The following is a 14,290-nucleotide window of genomic DNA, read 5'->3' on the forward strand; positions in this document are numbered from 1 at the left end:
GGCAAAATTACAAAGAAGGCCAAATTTTATCTTTAGAATCCCCTTGTTTTCAATTTCCTCATTCATTCAAAGTTTATTTACTGAGTACCTATTATGTACTAGATGCTAGTCTAAGCAAAAACTTCGTACCCTTGTGGGGATTACCCTCATTCTTCTTTTAATTCTTCTCACACCCAGCCCTCAGTTTATCCCCTTGCTCTAGTTTTCCCAGAAATACAAAATACTCTTATTCTCTTTTCTCATTTCTCCATTGAAACATATCTCATTCATTAGTGATTACCTTTCTAGGGGCTTCTGAAAAAAAAAAAAAGACCTCATCTCAAAGACATTACTGTAACACTTGGTAACTCAGTTATGTAGCTTGCCGATGTGAGCAATAGGAAAATGGAAATAATTTGGAACCTCCGTATCAAACCATGGAATGTGAAAGCTATGATACCTGGACAAAGCAGTGGCAGCACAATCTAGCAGGAAGAGGGTGAGTTCTGAAGCCAGACAGGTTTAAATCGCAGCTGCACCCCTGGCTGATGGTGTGACTTAACTTGCCTAGATACAGTTTCCTAGACTTTAGTAATGAATACTAGTAAAGGATTAGAAATTTTTATATATATATATATATATATATTTAGTGACAGGAGAAAGTAAATGGTCAAGAAATAGTTATTGTGGTTTTATTTCGTACAAGTTAAAATTAAGGAATGTTTCCACCATCGGTCCCATTTGTTCAGTGACTATGTTGCACCAATATTTGTCTGGGGGCTCATGGCACTATTAAAGGCCACTAATTGAAAATCGAGTATCTACTGTATTTGCAATAGTGTAGGAACTTATTCAGAAAGTGAATGAATAAAAAAACAAATGAATTCTGGACAGTTATTTTAAAAGTTGAGCAAAATAAATATTTATTTAATGAAAGAACGAATGAGGATTCAAATTCACTAAACAGAAAACTCTTGGTTTAAAACGGTCAGTCCTTCTAATAAAATTAAGGAGTAGAAAAAAAAAAAAAAACAAGCCAATAGACCTGAGTCTATAAATGAAGAAATCTGTAAGAAAAAAGGAGAGCAACAAAATATTGATAAAAGGGGCGGTTTTATAATGCAGGCATCATGGCAAAAGAGCTAGGAAAGAAGACGTCATTTTGCTGAAAAATCCGCATCCCCGGAAGTTGTCAGTATATGATTTACATGTCACAAAATCCTAAAGAGAGCCAGATGTGCAAGCAATATTCTCGAAGTGAGTGTACAAGCAGTATGCCAGGACTCCTGAGTTCCTATAAACGTGGCAACGTTGCCTCAGAAGAGGGTGCACATAGTTGTGTTTCTTGTGATCTCAGCAGAAATTAATATTGTTAGCATCCTTTAAGAATAAATATAAAAGCTTGGCTTTCTTATCCCATGTTCCAATTAAAATCAGGATTTTAACAATTATTTTCAGGAACCAAGTTAATGTTGATACATTACTATGCGGATAGCTCTGTGTTGTAGCAATGATGTTTTGTGCTTGGATGATAATAACCGTCAAAATGCAAGGGGTTAGTGAACAGGACCCATGGGGAATGGCAGGATGACACTCTATGCAAGACATTCTGCTAATAGGTCTGAGAGCAATTACTTTATGGTTTATGATCACAACACTTAACCCTCTCACTCTCAGACTGGAGGAAGCTTAGCCAGCAATTTGCTTAAGGAAGTTTTCAGCATTCCTTTTTTTACCGGTAAAGTCCATTTAAGAGGCATGTTATGAAGACTGTCAAATATGTCTGCGCATTAGAGACTTGAATGCGGTCTATAACATGACTGCCGCACAGCAAATGAGCAAACCCAGAGGAGACTGGGGCCTCTGACTTCACCTACTTCAGAACCTATTCAGATTATCTGCATTTCTAACTTTAAGTTCAGTTGATCAGTTACTCTTTCATGCACTGCTCCTTCACATCAGCATTAAGATTTCATTATTTTTATTTGAGTGTTGTTATGGCATTGTGCTAGCTCCTATTTTCTTTAAAAGAAGCGTAATTGTATGAGTCGTGTTTGCAGAAGACAACATAAGCCCTTGGTAATCATCTCTTACCCATTATTCAACATTCTTTCTAAAATATTTCAAATCTGCTACCATCTCCCTTCCTGCCAACTAGTATGGTGCCTTGGTTTCTCAACTCCTTAGTTTTTTCCATATGCCAAATCATGTTCTGTAACTTGTTTACCCCATCATCTACTATCAAGAAAGAACAGCAAGTAATCTTCAGATTAAACCATAACAAGGAGTGTGTGTGTGTGTGTTACCAACCGAGCACAAAAAAATCATAAACAAATATGATTGTTGAAAGGAAGTTTCATAATCTGGCGATTGGAGAAAGACAGTGATAATAGGTTAGATGTGATATTGAGCCACATTTAATTAGTAGAGTTTTTGAGCCCATAAGATTCAAATAGAATAAGTTTCTAATTCCATCCAGCATGGCTTCTAGTGACTGACAATTTGAATTAACAATCAAAATATCATCTTCTAATTTGATCAGTACATATAACATACGCATTTTTACAAATGACCTCTGAGAGGTCCTTCTAACAAATATATGTTTGGTGTAAATAGACTATTTTTTTCTCTACAATCTCATACAATAAATTTAGCTTTCTTTTGTGCAATACTTGATTGAATCAATTTGCAAAATAGAAGTATTGTTGCCAATAATAGCTTTCATTTTTTAATACTTACTACGGAAAGTTATTTGAGGTATCTGTTTAGTTGAGGTGTTTGCTTGGTTGAGAACCCCAACCAGGGCTTATAGGTACATTTGTACAGCTTGTAAATCTAGGGAGTACTATTTACATTCTATTCATTATAGACAGACATATATATATATATCTGTATATATATATATATATATATATATATCCTTATAATAATTTTCACCACATTCAGGACTAAACTTTTGCAGTGGAAGGGCAGCTTTTTCTAATTCACACAAAGGCACTGTTAAGGCCAGCAAGAGGCAAATTTCTCAGATTTGTTTTTCAACCCCCAAATTTGAGGTTTCTAACAGAAGTTCATATGATATGACTTTGCTTCCCTGGCTAGAGATATTTGGATTAGTAGCAGACACCTGCCCATGCTGGGCCATCAGAATTTTATCCTGATCTGTTTCTCTGTCAAGTTGGAACAAAGGACATGAAAAGCCAAGAACTACAGGGAGGCCAACTTTTGCCTCATAATGAGGTCAAAGAAACTAATCTGCAGGCAAATAAGAACATTAAAGAATAAAGAGAGGAGCAGGGACACAATGGGGAAGAAGCGTAGTATCTAAGAAATGGTTGGCTTAGTTTTCAATGGCTTTCCATCTACTGATTCCAGTTGCTTCTAGATCCTGCTGTCTTTTGTTGCCATGGATTTCAGGACATATGCACACATTATTTTAATTCCCCCACAACTGAAAAATTAAATTAGATTGAGTGGAGAATAGTAGCCTTATTGATAGGAAATGATGTTTTATAATGACTGCTCTGATGGAAAAGGATAAGGTGTTGGATCCCAGACCCATATTTGGGGAATGGAGAGGTTTTTCTGGAGGAAGTGCCATCTGTGGAGTGGCATGCAAGAGAAGTGGAGTTAACCAGATGGATAACTGAGAAAGGATTCCAGAAAAAGGGAATTACATTACGAAGGCTGTAGATGAGAAAGAGCTAGGGGAATTGAGAAGAAAGGAAGTAATTTGAGCTGGTGAAAGATGAGACTGGACAGTTAAAAAGTCCAGCTTTTAAACGGCTTCATAAACTGTCATAAAGAGTTTGAACTTGGTGCTGAGAGCAATGGAGAGCACAAGATTAGGCTACTAAATAGGCAGAGGGCAGCCATTTAGGGATTTGGGGGTCTTGTTGTGTTAATTACTTTGGTTTTTATCCAAACAGCATGTTTACAACATGGGAGAACAGATTGACATTTCAGGGAGAAATAGATAACTCTAGTTAGGATAACCAGAAATGTAGGAAAAAGTGATGAGAGGAAATAGGAAAGCAGAGGAGGTGAGGGTCAGGTGCTTTCAAGAGATATTTCATAGGTAGCAGAGACACTGCAGGCAGAGGGTTGAGAGGAAGAATCTCAGAGAACAGCTGGCCGTCTGAAATGGACCACTTTATCAAGTAAAACTGGTGTGTGATTTTTTTTGAGAAGCATGTTTTTCTTCTTTCTTTCCTGGCACGTTGTGAAAAGTAAGTAAAGCAGGGTTATGTAAGATAGGAATTGAGGAGACCTGAACAGCTGTAAAACCCACTATATTTGAGAGCATCTAGCTGGTCCAAAGGAAGTATCCAAAGGGCAAGAGGATCTCTGGCTCAATATGGGAAGGTGGTGACATCCAAAACTTTTTTTTTTTTAAACAGAAGCATGGCAGTATGAATCCATTTATTCATTAAATAAATATTTATTGCATACCTTTCATGTGCAAGGCACTATGCTGGGAATTGGGTATATACTGACAAGGAAGATAGACACTGTCCCTGCCCTCATTGAACTCAGTCTACTAGGCGAGATAACCATTGAACACATAAATTTAAAATTATTAATAATTTTGAGTGTATAGCAAGGATTTCTACTCATCTGTATGTATTTAAGGAAGTAGTGTTTGAATGGTACTGTGGGCCAAATTGTGCCCCACCCTCCCCCCCGAATACGTGTGTGGAAGTTCTAACCCTCAATATAACTATACTTGGAGACAGAGCCTGTCAAGAGGTAACTAAAGTTAAATGAGCTCATAAGGATGGGGGCCCTAATCCAATAGGACTGGTGTCCTTATAAGGAGAGGAAGATACACCAGAAGTATGCCTGCTCAGATCGCCATGACAGAATACTGCAGACTGGGTGACTTAAACAACAGGAATTTATTTTCTCATAGTTCTGGAGGCTGGAAGTCCAGGATCAGGGTGCCGGCAGAGTTAATTTCCGGTGAGACATCTCTCCTTGGTTGCAGATAATCACCTCTTCCCTGAGCTGGCTTTCTAGGTCTCAGAGAGAAGGCAAGTCTCATTCTTGTCCTGTCATTACTGGTCATGAAGCAATACATAACAGCCCATGTAAGTACATATGTATGCATGAATCTTAATTGAACAAATATTTTTGCACTGTCTATCATAGTAACATTTCTTCCTCACAGAAACCTGATGAGGTAGGTAATATCATTCTCACCATTATACAGATGAGGAAACTGAGGCACAGAGTAGGTGACAGAAAACTAGGATTTGCTTTGGAAGGTTGGTCTCCTCTCACCATGCCCATTATAATAGTATTTAATTTTCCTTCCTTTTTAGATACTTAAGTGAGATAGCATTGACAAACTGTGCTCAAAAGACTCAGATGTAAGAAGACTCGCTTCTACTGGGGGCACCTGGGTGGCTCAGTCAGTTAAGCGTCTGCCTTCGGCTCAGGTCATGATCCCAGGGTCCTGGGATCGAGTCCTGCAGCGGGCTCCGTGCTCAGTGGGGAGCCTGCTTCTCACTCTGCTGCTCCCCCTGCTTGTGCTCTCTCTCTCTCTGTCAAATAAATAAATAAAATCTTAAAAAGAAGAAGAAGAAGAAGACCCGCTTCTAGATCCTGCTGGTCCAAATGAGCCCCCAGAACTGGGCTCCAGGTAGTTTGCATTATAGTCCCCACCTCCTGGCAAGGAATTCTTTGACTGAAACAATAAAATTCGCAGTCTTTTAGAAGAACCCCAAGAATAATCCATGGTAAATATAGCCAGTGTCAGAAAGCCTACGCTAAAGACTGATGGAGAACAGTCCATGTCTCTGCTTGGACAGAGAACACCTACAGCCCTGGCAGGCGAGTCGGAGCCAGTTGTCCCCTGGTAGCCCTCCTGAGGGATCCAGATTTCCACTCCCTCACCTCCCACTTACCTTCATGAAGACGTGGGGTGGGGGGTCTTATAAATCTTCTGCTTTAGACAGAGCAGGTTACAGATAAAGAGAGAAAGTACCCTTGCATTCCCGGACCTGCTTTGCAGCAGTCTAGCTGCTGTGTGTCTGTGTCTCATCGCAAGGTGGAGCTCCTGAAGACGTGGCGCCGGCTGCGGGGAGTCGCCCTGACGTGGGGAGGAAGGCTGGGTCACAGCCCATACGTGCAGCTCTTGTTCCCGGAGATGTTAGCTTCCGGTGGCCATTTATAAAAGCGAGGCTAAAAAAGAAATGTAAAACTTAAAAAAAGTAGATAATCACAACTTGATCAAAAGGAACAAGATGATAAAATGGTAAAAGAAAAAAATCAAAATAAAGAAGAAAATAAAGATAGCTAAAATAAATAATAGGGCACGAATGGGAAAAACTGTTAGACGAAACAGATCTACAGCTCAGTACAAGTGGCGTGGGATGTGTCACGAGTGAGGGCAGTGGCAGGGGACCAGCGGTGCTCTGCACTTTGCCCTTCCTGGCCCTTCAACCAGGTCCAACCCCAGCTGGTTCTCTAAGCCCTGAAGCAGGAGACCCTTGGAGAGATTCCCTCAGAAGGAAACCTCAGGCAAAGCCCTGGAATCTGTCTCCCCTGCCTAACCCAGATGCCTTCATACCCAAACTTCTAACGGATATCTAATCAACACACAGAGCTCCCAAGGAGCCTCTAGCAGCCAGTCCTACAGTGAATACAGAAGAAAAAACATAGAAATACCTACCGCCTCAGCCCCCATCTGCCTGAATTTGCCTTAATTGTGCTGCTGTTGAAGAAGAACGCATAGTTTCCCTGTCAGTCTTTGCTTAGCTTTTCACTATGAAGGTCTCTGTCCTCACAGGGCCCAAGGTAGTAATACTATTGTTGGTGCTCTTGACCAAACTGTGGCATCTGTTGCATGATAACTGTGTATGTGTACGTACACATGTGTACATGGGGGTGTGTCCGTGTGTTACATTTTGAACATCCTTCTCTATCTTTATCTACTTTTTTAAATGGTACTGATTTAGGCAACCACCTGGGTAGGTTGCATTAACGGCCCTGATTCTTCACCCCTTTGCCACGTGTCGAAGTCCAATTGAAATATTAACCTCATCCGGAAACCACCCTCAGACACACCAGGATGTTTGACTAAATGTCTGGGCACTCTGTGATCCAGTCTGGTTGACACGTAAAATCAAACATCACACCACGAGACTTTGCAGTTACTCCCACAAAAAGTATGTGCTATTTTCTCAACCCTTAGCTTAGCTGTGGCTATGTGACTTGCGTTGACCTGTGGAGGGTTAGCAGGCATGTCATGACCTAAGGCTGAACAAGCTTTTTAGTGCTTCTACCTGTCCTCTTGCACCTCTGCCGTGACTCTGAAATAACACATCTGGCGTACCCTTCTAGGCCTGTGAGAAAGATGAGCAACTCATGAAGCAGAGTTGAGTTGCCCCAGTTGAGCTCAGCCTGAATGAGTCGATCTCAGCCAACCCACAACCATGTTAACTAAGTGAAAGCTTGTTGTTGTATGACTCTGAGGACTTGTGGGTTCAGTTATATAGGACCGTTGTGCTCATACACATTACACCATCCATTTTGTTTATATGGACCCTTTGTGTCTGTTCTGTATGTTCATTTGTTGCCAACCTTCCTCTACTACTTGGTCCTTTTATCTGTTCTGTAAAGACAACCCAAATTATTGTGATAGCACAGATATTTTACTTAGGTTTAATATCAACCTTCTCAAGAGTGTAATGTACACTTTCAGTACTGAAAGTTATGCATGACACAGCACAGTTCTGTAAGTGCACAATGTAAGGAAACACAATACTTTAATGCAAAGGACTGAAACTCTGTAACACGTGGAGGAGATTCCGGTGGTCCCTGCTCAAAACCCTTTGATGACTCTCCACCAGTTTACAGAATAAAATCCAGAATTCTTAGTAGGTTCTATGCCATCCGGTCTAAACTATTCCTTTACCTTGTGTAACCTATAAGTTAAACAGCAGAATTAATGGGTTGTTATTATAAAAGTAACTTGCTTTTTATCTTTCACCATCTTTTTAAACTGTTCAATGTAAATATTCTGTCCCCTACTCCAAATGAAAACTTAGACAATCTCATGGCCATTTTTTTTCTCTTAGATTTTTTTTCTTTCTTTCTTTTCTTTCTAAACTCCCTTTAAGTTATAATCATGATCTGAATTCAGTGACTAAATTTGCCAGTTGAATATGTCAATCAAATCTCTAACGTTAATGTAATGGTAAATTTCTTTCCTTCCCCTAACTGGGTCCTGGGATAAACTACTGTTTGCAGGAGAAAAGGGAGAAGAAGATTCCCCTTTTGTCTCATGCACTTCCTCCCTCACTTAGTCAGCTGTTGTTTCTGACCTTGCTAAGGTAGAACATGGAGTAGGAAAGAGAGGTAAGGGAAAAGGCAAGCTCTCATCTGACCATCCTGAAATAAGATGGCTCTGTGATGGTTTCCTTCACTGTGTAAAAGCTTTTTATTTTGGTGTAGTCCCAATTGTTTATTTTTGCTTTTGTTTCCCTTGTCTGAGGAGACATATCCATAAATATGTGTCTAAAGGCGATGTCCAAAGGATTACTGTCTATGTTTTCTTTTAGGACTTTTATGGTTTCAGGTCTCACATTTAGGTCTTTAGTCCATTTTGAGTTTATTTTTGTGTATGGTGTAAGAAAGTGGTTGAGTTTCATTCTTTAATTTTTTTGCATAGCAAAGGAAACCAACAAAATGAAAAGGCAACCTATTGGATGGTAGAAGATATTTACAAATGATATATCTGACAAGGGGTTAATAGCCAGAATATATAAAGAATTTATGCAACTCAACACCAAAAAACCAAAAATCTGATTTAAAAATGGGCAGAGGACCTGAATAGACATTTTTCCAAAGAAGACATACGGGTGGCCAACAGACACATGAAAAATGCTCAACATCACTAATCATCAAGGAAATGCAAATCAAAACCATAATGAGATATCACCTCACACCTGTCGGAACGGCTAGTACCAAAAAGACAATAAATAACAAACGTTAGTGAGGATGCAAAGAAAAAGGAACCCTTGTGCACTGTTGATGGGAATGTAAATTGGTACAGCCACTGTGGAGAACAGTATGGGTTTCCCAAAAAATTAAAAATAGAAATACCATATGACCCACTGATTTCACTTCTGAGTATTTATCCAAAGAAAACGGAAACACTAATTTGAAAAGATATATGCACTCCTATGTTTATTGCAGCCTTATTTACAATAGCCAAGATATGGAAGCAACCTCAGTTGTCCACTGATAGATGAATGGATGAAGAAGATGTGATATATAGATAAATACATATATATATAGAGAGAGAGAGTATTAGCCATAAAAAAACTGAGATCTTGCCATTTGTGACAACATGGGTGGACCTAGAGCATGTTACACTAAGTGAAATAAAACAGAGAAAGACAAATACCATACAATTTTACTTATATGTGGAATTTAAAAATTACACAAACGAACAAACAAAACAGAAACAGACTCAAAAATACAAAGAATAAGCTTGGTGGTTGCCAGAGGGGAGGTAGGTAGGGAGATGGGTGAAATAGGTGAAGTGGATTAAGAGGTACAGACTTCCAGCTCTAAAATAAGTAAGTCACAGAAAAGTACACGATAGGGAATATAATCAATAACAGTGTAATAATGTTGTATGGTGACCGATGGCAACTATACCTATCATGGTGAGCAGTGTGTAATGTATAGAATTGTCAAGTCATTATGTTGTGGACCTGAAACTAATATAACATTGTATGTCAACTGTATTTCAATAATAGGGATTTTTAAAAATAAATAAATAATAAAATAAAATAAAACATCTCATGCTTCTGATCCTGGCCAATGTTTAAAGCTGCCTCTTCCTTTGAATGCGTATTCCTGTGTGTAAGCAGGGCTTCTCCTTCAGCCAACTTCCCCAAATTTCTTTCAGCTTGCAGTGCTCCCCAACAGCCCCTTACAACCTGGGTCCACTTGTTTTGTAAGGCCGCTATCTGGAATGGATCCCTTTTAAACTAACAACCAATCTCAGGTTCCATGCCTGGCCCTTCAAATTTACAAGCACCTGACTGGCTTGAAGAGGACTACTTTGCTGTGTAAACTATTGGCAGAGTCCACATAACTTAAGCCCTGTAAGTTGCCCCATTAAAGTCCCCCTGCTAGGGGCACCTGGGTGGCTCAGTTGGTTAAGTGTCTGCCTTCAGCTCAGGTCATGATCCTGGGGTCCTGGGATCCAGGCCCAGTCGGGCTCCCTGCTCCAAGGGAAGCCTGCTTCTCCCTCTGTCCCTCCCCCTGCTCATGCGCTCTCTCTCTCTCTCAAATAAATAAATAAAATCTTTTTAAAAAAAAGTCCCCTTGCTAAATTTGATGTGAGAAAAGAACATGGCACAGAGAAAGGTCCCCCGGGACAGGTGTCTCCAAGGAAATTCTCCTCTGTAATCTGACTTTTTTTTTTTTCATTTTTTTTAGCTCTTTTACACTGTGACATGCTGAGAAGTTCAAGAGTCAAATCATTGGTTTTCAGCCAAATCTTTTGAAATTTTTCACCTGGCTCAGCACATCTCTGGTCAAAATTTCCAAATTGTCACCTGTTTCACTGGCTCCTCGTTATTTCCCAGGTGGCCTGTTGTTCACTCACATGATGCTTGTGTTCTCTGAACTCTTCAGCATCTGTTCTCCCTTCCAATAAAGCTTTCCTATGCAGCCTTTCTGCTTAAGTCTAAACTCTGGTCTACTTTCAAGGGTTCACACAACTGTTTCCTCTTTATTAGCATTCTCTGATTTTCTAGTCAAAATGAATATTTCCCTCTGTGTTCTCAGGGCGATGGCACCTTTGGTAGAACTCTTATTATAGCAGAGCTTGCATTAGACTTCCAAAATACAGTATTTCACAGATTCTAGGATAAACAGTGCTCACGTTTAAACATCTCTGAAATAGGCATGCATCCTACAGTCAATGCAATGACATAATTGCTTGGCGGGGTTTTGTTTTTCTACTTCTTTGTGTTATATAGAATGATGGTACATCTCACAGTTGATAGCATTTTAGTAGTTTGTGAGCCCCCAGAGCTGAGAGATTTTGCCTCATTCCTCTCTCTATTTCCTTCAGCGATCAATTCAGTGTCTTGCAGAAACTAGATGCCCAAAATGTATGTGTTCTATATAGTGCTGGGATACTGTGCTTTTCTTCAGTGTCCATTCCCAATTACAATTTCATTCAAATTAAAAGAGATTTGATGGGACATTCATTACTTAAAAAGTAACATTTATTAGTCTATGTGTTGTGATTAGAGCTTTAATGTCATCAGGAAGAAGTTTAATCTGACTTCATTTTCACTCCATTAAAAACCTTGTAACAGTGTTAATAAATTAGATCTCCAGAGTCATAAAAGTATATGTCATAGCCCCAATCTGCGTGTATTTGACCACATTTGGATATTTACCATAGTTTTAGATTTGGGAATATTCACCATTTGTACAAATTAATGTTTTCCGTGATTTTAATGAGGCCACACAAATGTATAAATTGTACAATTTTTGTCAGTCCTGTAGTCAATGACACTAATAAACTGGGGACTACACTGTAGCAATTAGAGTTCATTTCTTTGCTTAAAATGAGCACTTTCTATTGTGAGCTCATCACAGACTTGCCTTTTTTACACAGAGTTATAATTAGACATTGTAAAGAAATTCAACCAGAATTATTATTTTAGGGAAAAAAAGAGACTTAAGGGAACAAAATAAACCCAAACACGTAGTATTAATAAGGCATGGTTGTGATGCATAAAGGCCCTCTTATGCATAAGATTTAATTACCAAGATTCTCAATTTAGAATCATTCAAGGCACAATATTTACTAACTTACAGGTGATTTCATTTGTTTATAGACGTGTACAGAGGCCTTAGAACAGAGAAGGAAAACACAATAAAGAGATGAATAGTCTGGAGCAAAAGGCAACCTAATCAAATCTCAAATGTACCCTTTCCTGGATGCAAGCACGACAATATTTAGGATGGAAAAACTTACTTCATGCATATACTAAGTGAAAATCTTTTCATATGACAAGTTAATCTGTAGCTTTCTATCTATGTATTTATTAGTTTCTTTCATTAACTTTGTTCTTAAGTATTTTTCTGAATTTCCTAAGAAACAAAAAATTGCTGGAATTCTAAGAGATTATGAGGTAGTTCATCAAAAGATTGGTTTCTTTTTTTTAATTTCTATTTATTTTTTAGTTTAAATTCATTTAGCCAACATGGAGTACATCATTAGTTTCAGATGTAGAGTTCAGTAATTCACCAGTTGCATATAACACCCAGTGCTCACCACATCATGTGCCCTCCTTAATGCCCATCACCCAGTTACCCCAAAAGATTGCTTTCAAGGATGAAATGTACTATCTAGAAAATTCATATTCTCTTATATTTTCTTGTATGAGGCAAGTAAAAGCCCTTAGCCATGAATAATAATAGTTACATTTCATAATCATTGTTCACAATAACCCTGAAAATAGGTGTTACCATTCTCATTTTAGATAAGTAAACACATTCAGAGAACTAACATGGTAAAGCCACGTTTTGAATTTGGGTCTCTCTGTCTCTAAAGAGCACATTCTGTCCCCACTCTATCCCACCACAGGTGTGAAATGTTGCTGTAACTCTATTTGCTCTAGAATAGAATTAGGTGAGTTTTAAGTTTAATTTTAAGGTTATTGAAACATCATTTTAGATCACATTACCTATTATCTGACAACGAGTATATGCTCTAAGTCAAATTTTGAATTTTTTTAAAAAGATTTTATTTATTTGAGAGAGAGATAGAGAGCGCACGAGTAGGGGGAGAGGCAGAGGGAGAGAGACAAGCAAACTTCCTGCTAGGTGTGGAGCCCTGGGTGGGGGCGGGGGTGGGGTGGGGAGGGCTCAATCCCAGGACCCTGAGATCACCACCTGAGCCTAAGTCAGATGCTTAACTGACTGAGCCACCCAGGTGCCCCAAATTTTGGTTTTATATATGAAAGAACTTTCTAATGATTAGAGATCTTCCATAATGGGATGAAAATAATTCTCAAGCAGGGACAGGGTCACTGGCAGAGTTATTGAGCTACCCTATTTTGAATGAAAGTTTGAATAACTTAGACCTATAAGAGCCTTTCCAATTTTGACTATTTATGAAAGCACTTTATAAGGTAGTTGTGGTGAGGTAAAAAGAGTCAAGTTCAGAAAACAAGTCACAGAGTTGGTGGTCATGGGTTTGAGTCTTGACTTTTACTATAAGCCTGTCTGAGGGTTAATTTACCTTTCTGGGCCTCAGTTTATTCAACTAAAAAAGAAAATGGGGACAAAATTATGCACTTCAAAGTCACTATCAAAAGTAATTGAAAAAGTAACAATAAAGATACTTTATAAGCCATAATATACTGGCCACCTTATAGTGGTGCTTTATATGTGTGATGGGTAGAGTAATGCATCCAGAAGTATTCTTTAAACTGAGCTTTATTAGGAACTTCATCCATTCTCAAGTGAATTAGTCTGTTTTCATCATACAATCCTAAACCTTCGTATTTTCCTCAACCCTTTGTTCTCCTTCACTGACTATTTCAAACAGAAAAATCTGTGTTTTTTTATAGTGCTATGTTCTGGATTTCCTTAGAAATTCAGTATGAGTGTCCCCTTCCAGAATAACTCAAACTTCATTTAAGTGTTTGCAGTAGTTGGTTCTTTCAAAGACCTTTCTTTAGACCTATAACTCTCCATCTACTATAGATATAAATAACTGGCTGTGTCCTATGCTATTTTGACTTATGCTTTCTCACACACTTATTTTTTTTTTTTTGAGAGAGAGAGCGAGAGAAGGTGGGAGGGGGAGGGGAGAAGCAGAGGGAGAGGAAGAGAGAGAATCGTAAGTAGGCTCCACGCCCAGCACCCCAGCATGGAGCCCAATGTGGGGCTTGATCTCAGCCCTGAGATCATGACGGAGCCGAAATCAAGAGTCAGACGCTTAACCAACTGAGCTACCCAGGAGACCCACACTTACTTTTTAAACTGATTTCTTGTTCAATGACAAAATATTCTTTAGCTTAATGGTTGTCATTAAGAAGTAACTGTATAATTGTCCACACTTGAAAACACCAAATATACTCTCTCTTATTAAACAATAATTATAAAAATTAAAATTCCTAATATTTATTTTCTGCCAAACATTGTGTTTAGGGATGTGTAGGATTGCTTTCCGGATCTCAAGCCTATTCTATTTCTAATGGCATAAGGACAGTTGTGGGGAAAAAGAGAAAATCCTCGGGCTTCCTTTCATCTCTACTTG

General features: G+C 38.8%; 1 long non-coding RNA gene across 6 annotated transcripts in view; it reads right to left on the reverse strand.

Moving 5' to 3' along the window:
- The window catches only part of LOC115944227 (uncharacterized), a 111,191-nt gene that overhangs the window by 46,544 nt on the left and 50,357 nt on the right, over positions 1–14,290 (reverse strand). For 5 of the 6 annotated variants that reach the window (XR_014142976.1, XR_014142975.1, XR_014142974.1 and 2 more), the window contains one exon: positions 5,889–6,165. This is a non-coding gene — a long non-coding RNA (uncharacterized LOC115944227). The remainder of the gene's footprint in view (positions 1–5,888; positions 6,166–14,290) is intronic. The other variant, XR_014142977.1, reaches the window with a different exon arrangement.

This window comes from Leptonychotes weddellii, chromosome 2 (genome assembly GCF_054177405.1).
Source record: "Leptonychotes weddellii isolate Sample4059 chromosome 2, ASM5417740v2, whole genome shotgun sequence".
NCBI classification, from domain to species: Eukaryota; Metazoa; Chordata; class Mammalia; order Carnivora; family Phocidae; genus Leptonychotes; species Leptonychotes weddellii.